Below are 10,000 nucleotides of genomic sequence, written 5' to 3' on the forward strand. Positions count from 1 at the left end.
AGCAAACACAAGTCACTTCTTCCACCACCTCAGGCTTTTTTTTATTAGGGAACACAGGGGGGAAAAAGCAGTGTTCCAAACCCCTAAAACGATCCTCATTGACCACAGTTCCGATGACTCGCTGCAAAAATGCAACAATCATTGATGAGTTCATGATGACACAGTTTAATAAATGCTTCCTCTCTCTTTTCACTCACTCTCTGTTTCTCTCTCACCCACACACACACACACACACACACACACACACACACACACACACACACAGAGAGTGAACAAAACCTCTGCAGGTCACCTGTCAGTGGGGGTGTAGTGTTCATGTGTCCTAGCTCCTGGGACAGGCACTGCTTTTTAACCAAATTACCCACTAACCCAATCCCTGTGTCCCTTCACCCCCTTCACCCCCGCCCCCACACCCAAATCTCCAGCCATGCAATCCGTTCTTAATTACAGGGCCAGAGTGAAACGAGACCCAGCCCCGGCACAATAGTGTCTTTCTGCATGACAGTCCCATCACGGATGTGGAGGGGGGGGGGGGGGGCTGTGGGGGGGCTGTGAGTTCGCCTAGGCAAAGAAAGGGGGAAAGAATGTGTGAGAGTGAATGGGCAAGAGCTCTGAATGTGGGAAACTGTGGCACTGAAGTTATTTTTACCTGAGACAGATTGACTAGTTGCCATTTTCTCTGGCCAGATGTATACTACTGTCTCTCACACACACATCATTCACAAAGGCTCGAGCCTCTGTGGTGGGAATTCAATGAAAAAAGCAATAACTCAATAGCAAACCTATTTAAAAATTATTGCTGTGGTGGACATGCAGATTCCAATCATGTTAAGCTTGAGAAACAAGCCCTCTAGAACAATCCTTATAAAACCAAGATGTACATTCATATATTATGATTATACATTGTGATTATTCAGCATAATAGCATTGAACTTAACTTAACTTAACTGGAGTGCATAGTGCAGAGGTCAGTGGACACCACGTTTTGAGAGACGCACAGACAGACAGACAGACAGACATGGCAGACACAAAGCCGTAGCCAGTCACGGTCGGGCAAGCACAGCAGACGTTCAAAGTCCAGCAGGCTAAAACTGCACCATGGCGCTCTCTACAATTAGCATGCTCATAAATACAGGCTAGCAAACAAATTACAGAAGCAAAACACGGCCACAGACCCCTGTCCAGCTCCGGATGGTTCTCTCTGGAGACGGAGGTTTAGGAAACCCAGCCAGGGTTGAGGAAGACGGGGGTGTAAGGAACAGAGGTCAGCCTCAAGCAGGCCTGCTAGGCCCCCCGGCCTCCACCAAGACAGCTGGGTGCAAACAAACCATTTGCTGGTTTAACACTTTTAGCACCGACATACTAATTCTCCTCCGGAACAATTCCTTTAGCACTCTGAGCTTGTTTAACATAGAGGGGGGAAGAGACTCACTCAGCCCTCGCCAACCAGTGCCAGGAACCCAACTGAATAATCACAAAGTGTCAAGAACAGGATTTCGTAAGGAGGGGGAACTAAGCCATTGTCTACAAATAGCCACATCTCTGCACTCACCCACAGAACCTTGTGAAAATGGTGTGCATATCGCGGGTATATAACAGTAGAACCACATTACTTGCTTATCAAAAATGAAGTCAGTTCCCAATGTGGGTGTAATGTCATATCTGACCTTTCACTTTTGTAATGGAAGAGACTACAGCAGGAAGAGTCTCTCTCTCTCTCTCTCTCTCTCTCTCTCTCTCTCTCTCTCTCTCTCTCTCTCTCTCTCTCTCTCTCTCGTGAGAACAGCACATGCCCGTCACCGTCACTGTTGTTGGAAAGTTTCATGTGGCACTGGACACAGAAACCCAATGACAACAAACACAGGCCAGCACCATCTCAGCCTCAGTAGACGCTGGGCCACCCAGCACCAAGGCAGACCAGGCTGGCGGCGACCCAAGATGGAGAGGAGCAGGCCAGGTTGACTCCTCTGCTCTCTGGCTACATGAAGGGAGGCAGGTAGGGTGTAAGGGAGTAAGGGAGGCAATGAGGCAGGCAGGGAGAGAGGGAGGCAGGCAGGCAGGGAGGGAGGGAGGCAGACAGGGAGGGAGGGAGGGAGGGAGGCAGGCAGGCAGGCAGGCAGGCAGGCAGGGAGGGAGGGAGGGAGGGAGGGAAGGAGGGAGGCAGGGAGGGAAGGAAACAGAGAGGGAGGCAATGAGGGTGGGAGGGTGGGAGGGAGGGATGGAGGGAGGGAGGGGAGCTGGGCCTCTCTCTCCTCTCGTCCAGCTGGGAGACCTTGACAGACTGTGGGCCAGTGCAAACACGGGGGAAGACAACTGAATGGAAACCCCGCGGCAAGGATCCTGCTCTCCCACATATCTGGAATCTAAATACAAGTTTGCCTACATTGAAAAACTCTGGAAACACTGCACACTGGCTACAGGACAATGACTGAAAACTGTGTCAATCCTCTGAGTGAGATTTGGAATCTGAAACAGTTTACACAAGCCGGAGGCTCTCTCCCTCTCACTGGCAAGTTACGTACTAAACGTTTAGACAGTAACTTCTTCATGTCCCGTAATAACAATAACTTCTTTCTGTCCTCTGTCTTACAATTGCAAAACTGTCATTCCCCTAACCTGTGTGTGTGTGTGTGTGTATGTATGTGTGTGTGTGTGAGTGTGTGTGTGTGTGTTAAGTAGGGTAGAGGGCATGTGTAGGTCTCTAGGGCACAGGGAGAGAACTCTCTGGTTGATCATATAGTCCACGAGTACCTCCTCAATCACCACACACACAACACACACACTCCCTGGCCAGCGGTAACTCTTCAACGCTTGTGAGCTTGTGCGCGCCCGCACACGCGCGCACACACACACACACACACACACTGCTGAGCATGCAGCTGTGGTGATGTAAGCGATTAGGTGATTCAATGATATCATCCCCACCAGACATTTCAAATCCCTGCTGTTGTTTTTTTGGGATCGTCTCTGTAAAGATCCAACTGGCTTCCCAAGAGTTTGGCATCTCCCCCAAATGACTCAAATCAGGAAGGACCATGTGTGTAAATCTGGGTCAGGGCATTGGTGTGTGTGTGTGTGTGTGTGTGTGTGTGTGTGTGTGTGTGTGTGTGTGTGTGTGTGTGTGTGTGTGTGTGTGTACTGTATGTGTGTAAGAGAGTGTCTGAAATAGAGAGAGACAGAAGAAGATACAGAGCGTATCGTAACAATAACAAATAAAGTGTGTGTATAGTAGAGGAGTGGTCAAAAGTAGGTTCCAAGGTTAGAAGTTGGATCTAACAACCTATTTCTGCGCTGCCTCTGTACTGTTGAGGAGAAGACCTCTCCCACTGTTGAACATCCCCCACACTTTTGTTTAAACGAGTGACTCATTGTTTTGGTCTCAGTGACCCAAATTTATGACCACAGTAACTGTTCATTTTAGATAAGCAGGGAGAAGAGATCACCAACACTCACTCAGGTCCTTGAGGGTGTTTCTGAACCTTTGACCCCGTTCACGGAGAAGTAGTTGCTGTTATTTGACACATGAGCACAAAGCTACAGAATGGTTTAACTGGTTTTCACATTGCAAACACTGCAACTACTTTTACAATGTATTTTCATGCGAAACTGTGATAAATACTATGTTACTACCTGTGCGTACCTGATACAAGGTAATTACATATGTTATTCCCTTTGAGTTACCCTGGAATAATGCCAATGTACTGTAAAGGTCTAACATCTATAGTGGGTTTTATAAATATGTCATCTCCAGTATTTCTAATAAGAGTTTAGAACAGCTACAGTTTAGGGCTGCCTGCCTGCCTACCTACTGTACCTTCTACTCTCCTCTCCTCTCCACCTTCTCTCTACTTCTCCCTCCTCTCCCCTCCCCTCTCCTCTCCACCTTCTCTCCTACCTTCTCCCCACTTCTCCCTCACCTCCTCCTCTCCTCTACTCCCCCCTTCTCTCCTACCTTCTCCCCACTTCTCCCTCACCTCCTCCTCTCCTCTCCTCTCCTCCCCACGTTCTCTCCTCTCTTACATTCTCCTTTCTCCTTCCCCTCCTCCTCCTCCTCCTCCTCCTCCTCCTCTCCTACCTCTCTCTCTCATCTCCTCGGAGGAAGCTGCAGCAGCAGTGCACAGGGCAGGCTAATGACAGGCTTCTGTAAACTGACCACATTCATTATCAGTCTCAGCCCGTAACTACAGCCCGAGACATTCCTCTGCGCTGAGGTGTAAACATCACCAGTCCTACTGTCCCTCTACTCCGCCACACAGACACTGAAGCCCTGTCTCCCCCTCCACACAGGATGAAGAACTACCCTGCTGTGAAGGAGAAAGCAATGTTGTGGGGTAGACATGAGTAAGTGGGGTACCAACCCCATAGAGTACAGGCCAGAACGCAGCTCCTCCTCTATCCATACCGTATTCTATTTACCTGGGCAGGTGTTTTAAACGCTGCAGCAGTCAAACTGATTGATGCTGTCTGCAAATGGATTCTGGATTCTGTTTAGGATGTAGCCTGTGTGTTTTGAGTTTAACATTTGATTTTCTTCATAACTACTTGGAAAGAAAAACAAATATGATATTCAATTTCATGCAGGTTTTTTTAAAAATTTTTTAGCAATGTCAAAAAGTAAGGCCCTGTGATTTACAACACAGCTCAAAATGATGTTACACCACACTCCAATATTCAGAGGGTTTCAAAAGCGGAATTCTCAACCACTCAAAAGAATGGATTGAGGGGGAGTAGCTCAGGCAGAGCAATATTTACCTGGAAGGTTGAGACAGACAGAGAGAGACAGAGACATAGACACAGACAGAGACAGAGAGAGACAGACAGAGAGAGAGAGAGAGAGAGAGAGAGAGAGAGAGAGAGAGAGACAGACAGAGACAGAGAGAGACACAGACAGAGACACACACACACACAGCTGTGTTCTCAAGTAATAAAGTTGATACAGTATTTCATCTTTATTTAAGGTAATCCAATCCAATGGTATGTTTACAATATTATTTAATCTAAATGCTTGCGATAAAACGGCATAATGTATATCTGTTCAAGCATTGCACGAGGACTAGGTCAAAACTGCACCAGCAATGCTGATACTGTCCAAAAATGGTCACAACGCACAGGTGTGTCAGACACTGAACTGGCAACCATAAAAACGTCCTTCTACAGAAACCTCGCTCATTAATAGCTCATCCCACCAAATCTGCAACTAGTGTTGTAAACTGTGTCCGGATTTAGTCCCAGAACGAATATTACAGTAGTAGTCCTATCACCTCTGGAGTAAAATAGAGGATCTTGAAATCAAATGAGAAAAGAAAATATATGCCTTCCTGCGGAACTCTTGAAATACCTCTTACCTTGTGACTTTGTAGTCTCTCGGTCGGCTTTCTTTCCCCACGTAAACCTTCCCCAGCAAATCACATCACGACTCAACGCTGCTACTTTCACTGACGTTCTGTCTGTGCACCGTAGACTGTAACGGTAACACTTCTTTCAACTTTCCATTTTTGATATCGTCCGGTTGTCCTTATGTTTCTCTTGCACGTAGAGTTCAGGGGACGGTGCCGCCGTGCCGCTGATCCCCATTCACTAGGATCATCCCTTATTCCTTTAAAGGGCCAAATGCAGGATCAAATTTCGCCGGGAGTCAGGCCCCCTTGTGTAGGACCTACTGCGCAGGAAATTGCATCAGAGCGCAACTTTAGATTTTCTTTCTGAAGATATATACTTTCTATTATAAAACGGCTTTTTACTGTAAACAGAAACCACGATTTTTCCAAACCTTTGTTGCCCCCTAAAGCCAATTATTTCACTAACTAAGATTTAGTAGCTTACTACTGAATATATAGCCTATGTTTGATAAACCTTCTATAGGCCGGTACTGATGTGCCCAGAATAGTTTTATTTTACTATTGTCCAATTCCTAAATGGACCTAATTCTGCTTGTTCAGAAGCAATGGCTTGCTACCCAGACTTTTACTAGAATGAAATGTTGTTAGAGCATAGTGTGAAAGTTTGCAACTATTAATGAACCATTAGCTACGCAATAAAAGTTTTGTGAGGGGATAATTAGGGTGGTTTTCTACCTACAAAACGCTGTTATACATTCCACCCTCAGATACCACCAGCACCTTTACTTTCCAGCCGCCAGTAGCCAAGATACATATTCTCTTTACTTACATTGTCACAAATACATCAGATTACAGACATTTAATCAGGAAAAATGTTTATCAACGAACATGGTCCAAACAGTGATGCACTAAGGAGAGGTTTAGTCAGACACTATAGCTTCAGTAGTCAGCAGTGAGAGAAGCATTAAGAGAACTCCATCTGGAACATTTTATTGTGTCTGAACATTTGCATCATTGCTTGTGTGATACACCCAAATAAATAATTCACAGATCTGGTGCTAAAGCTGAAGTGAAATATGCAAATGCCTGAAGCAGTGTTGTTAGGACAGTTAAAAACAGGATGGCATATACCCATCTTGTGGAACAATTCAGTGTTTACATTCGCTTTTTATGGGCTTGTGTCCTACTGTAAAGAGGATGAAGTGATGAGGTCACCACCAGCCGCGCCCTACAAGGGTCTCACACACCCACCCTGATACTGAAGTCGTCTACACATACTGACACAAAAGTGCCTATGCAACAAATAAAGAGTTCAGAACATCCTGCATCCTTATGGTCTCTGTATACAGTATATATGTGTGTGTATATATGATCCTGTGTGCGTAGAGCCCTACTGTGCTGTAATGAACCTGCCCGTCTTTTACTCTAAACACTCCTAAGTTTCCCTTCTGCAGCACCCAGCAAACCAGTCCTGGTCTCTCTCATCATTGTTGGTATAATAGCTCTGCTCTGCTCTCTCCTCCCCTGGCCCTGTGCAGCAGTGGGACTGTTTTAGCACCGCTGTCTGTTGGGGTTGGAAAGGAGCGGAGAGGAGAGTTTTAGTGCAGAGCTTTCAGAGCCAGAGCCAGATCCGAGGCCAGGAGCCAGGGCAGTGGCCCTGCGCTGTGCAATGAGTCAGTGCTCCAGTGCTCTCAGTCAAAACAACTCCTGTCAGGCCTACATGGTTTACATGCCTGCTCTGCTGCTCTGCTGCAGCACTGCCAGTGCTCTCAGGAGGAGACAGGCACAGGACAGATAGAGTCAGGGGGCTTTGACCCAGTGGAGGCTGGCAGATGGAGATATGGGTAGCGGACGGGCCCATTGTAATGGATGGAACGGAATGAGGAATGGTCAAAGACACGTGCCGGATATGTGTTTGATGCCGTTCCTCATTTCGTTCCATCCATTATGATGAACCCGTCCGACCCCATTTCTCCATCCACCCAGCCTCCACTGCTTTGACTCCACCGCACCCCCAAGCCTATATACCCTAGTACCTCAGCTGTGGGGACACACTGGAGTGATTCTCACTCCTGGTCCTGGAGAGTTGCAGTGATGCAGACTTTTGCTCCAGCTCAGCAGCGACACACTTGATTCAGCTAAATCAAGTTTTTTTTGAAGATCAGTTGATTATAGTTCAATCAGGTGTGATAGCACTAGGCAGGGACCAAAAACCTTGACCCACTGCGGCCCCCCAGGAACAGAACTGAGTATCACTGCACTGGACCATAGAGAAACAGGCATAAATCCTCACCATGTATATGATGTACAGTATATGGTGGAGGTGGACGTCCCATTGCAGTTCACATCACAGATAGTTGATGATAGCGAATCATATGGCTTTATCAACGGGTCATTTGATTGGCCGTCAACACTGACGCAGGAGATTGTGATTGGTGATTGATGCAAAGTCGCCCCTTTTATTTTGTCCGCTCAACATGGGGGTGAAGCTTTGTCAAGCTCTCTTTCACGTGTTGACTGGTTGTCTGCCGACGACATGGAAGCTTTTGTTAGGCCAACAAATAGGTCTCTTTTTCCCCTCTGATGTCCTTTGAGCATTTTATTGCCATTTGGCCAGCCTTGCTGGAACCACAGAGGGAGTGGAACATGATGGAAACTCCATATAAAAAGAAAATAAACCAAAAGCAGAGAAACGGCAACAACGTGCAAGGATAGTTCGGATGAGAGAAGGTCGGGATAGAAGCAGCTTGATTTCACCCAACGGGAGACAACATACGATGACATACATGATGTGTTTTTATGGTGGAAAAAATTCACCATTTCAATTTTTCCCTCCTGATGACAAGACCATTATCCCCGTCTCCTCTTTCCTCCTCTTGTCCCTGTTTCAACTCTTTCTTTCCCCTCATCTCTCGTCTTTCCACCGCCAGTCACTCAATGTGTGGTCATCATGACATTCTTCTGGCCAGGAGCAAACCTGTCCAGCTCCTACAGTCATATCATAACACCATATCATAACATCAATAATATCATCATCACATGATTCAATATTGCTAATCTGTAAGTAGTAAGCAAGTAAGTAAGGGGTGGAGCTGGCCTTGTTCGCATTTTCAACATCTTCACCAATTTACAGCTAGGAAAATTCACTCTGGTAAGAATAAGATATAAGCCAGCGCATGGTGACACTGGCTTTGGATGCAGACAGTGTGAGCGTGGCCAGACAGTGATCCTTAAATCACAGGGATAAGGATTGATGGCTGTTTATCCACTTCACAGAAATTTCAGGAGTCTTCATTTTATAGAGCTCCTACTACTTGTGTGCTTTTGTGTCTGTGTGTTAGTGTGTGTGTGTGTGTGTGTGTGTGTGTGTGTGTGTGTGTGTGTGTGTGTGTGTGTGTGTGTGTGTGTGTGTGTGTGTGTGTGGGTGGGTGGGTGGATGGGTGGATGGGTGGGTGTGTGTGTGTATATGTGTGTGCGTGTGCATGTGCATGTGCATAAAGTGTGTGTGCGTGCGTATGCATACAGTGTGTGTGTGTGTGTGTGTGTGTGTGTCTGTGTGTGTGTGTGCGGACATGCGGGCATGTGTGTGCATGTGACTTCTCCTGGCTTTGGCCTTCTTGATGATTACAGTGTGAAGCTACAATGCGTAATCTCGTGGATATGCTGTGTGGAGACTTACCAAAGGTGCTTAGCCAAAGCGTTTACACTCTGTGGGTCTGCATGCACCTCAAAAATCCACAGCTGATCTTTGACCACTGACCACAATTGTTGAGTAGTGTTTTCCATCCCGACTCCATCCCAATCTGTGAAACCAGCCACGTTCACAGGCTGCAGTCATAAATCCACAGACACATTGGCTAGCTCAGCTATTACTACAGCATCAGCTATTCACTGTAATTCTTTACCTCAAAAATGGCTGGAGACAGTAGCGCGCTGAACCAAATAATGTTGTTGTTTGCAGACAGAGTGGAAGGAGGGAAACTGTCCGCTTGCACACATCGCAGGCTTCGGGGGGGGGGGGGGGGGGGGGGGGGAGATCTCAATCAATCACGGTGTTTCCCACACAGACAAAACACTGGGGGCGCTGAGGACAGACGAGATCTGTCCGTGAGCAACACACTGTCCTGTTTACACTAGGAAATACCACAGGGAAATCAACTGAAAGACAGCAGAGGGAGAGGGAATGAGAGAGGGGGGGGGGGGGGGTGAAGGGGGAGATATATGGGGAGGGCAGTAGCAATGGATGAGGCAATGTCACATGATCTACAAAGCTTGTGAGGATGAGTTAGAGGACAATGGACACTACTATGAGAGCATATAAGAGTATGGAGAGTTCATTGTAATATGCAATTGGACCTCCAGCCTCTCTTCCTGCAGCCCCGGCTCCACCGCTGGACAAGTGTCAAGGCCTCGGAGAGTGAGAGTGTTGCAGACAACAGACAATAAGATCCTGTCTCATCCTGACACACCCCATCGTGTGTGAGAGTGTGAGTGAGTGTGTGTGTGTGTGTGTGTGTGTGTGTGTGTGTGTGTGTGTGTGCGCGCGTGCACGTGTGTGAGTGCTTGTGTGTGTGTGTGTCTGTGTGTGTCTCTGTGTGTGGAGGTGTGAAGCCCACACAGACCTTCACACAACTCCCTCCCTATCCTCCACCTGTTTTAGA

The 10,000-nt window shown here is 47.1% G+C and overlaps 1 protein-coding gene across 1 annotated transcript in view; it reads right to left on the reverse strand.

Annotated features, from left to right (window-relative positions):
* plekhh1 (pleckstrin homology domain containing, family H (with MyTH4 domain) member 1) overlaps positions 1 to 5,538 on the reverse strand; it is a 27,624-nt gene extending 22,086 nt beyond the window's left edge. The window contains exon 1 of the mRNA XM_083683958.1: positions 5,346 to 5,538. The gene's annotated coding sequence lies outside the window, so the exon portion shown is untranslated. The remainder of the gene's footprint in view (positions 1 to 5,345) is intronic.
* Positions 5,539 to 10,000: the final 4,462 nt, after the last annotated feature.

This window comes from Argentina silus, assembly GCF_951799395.1.
Source record: "Argentina silus genome assembly, chromosome: 13".
NCBI lineage: Eukaryota > Metazoa > Chordata > Actinopteri > Argentiniformes > Argentinidae > Argentina > Argentina silus.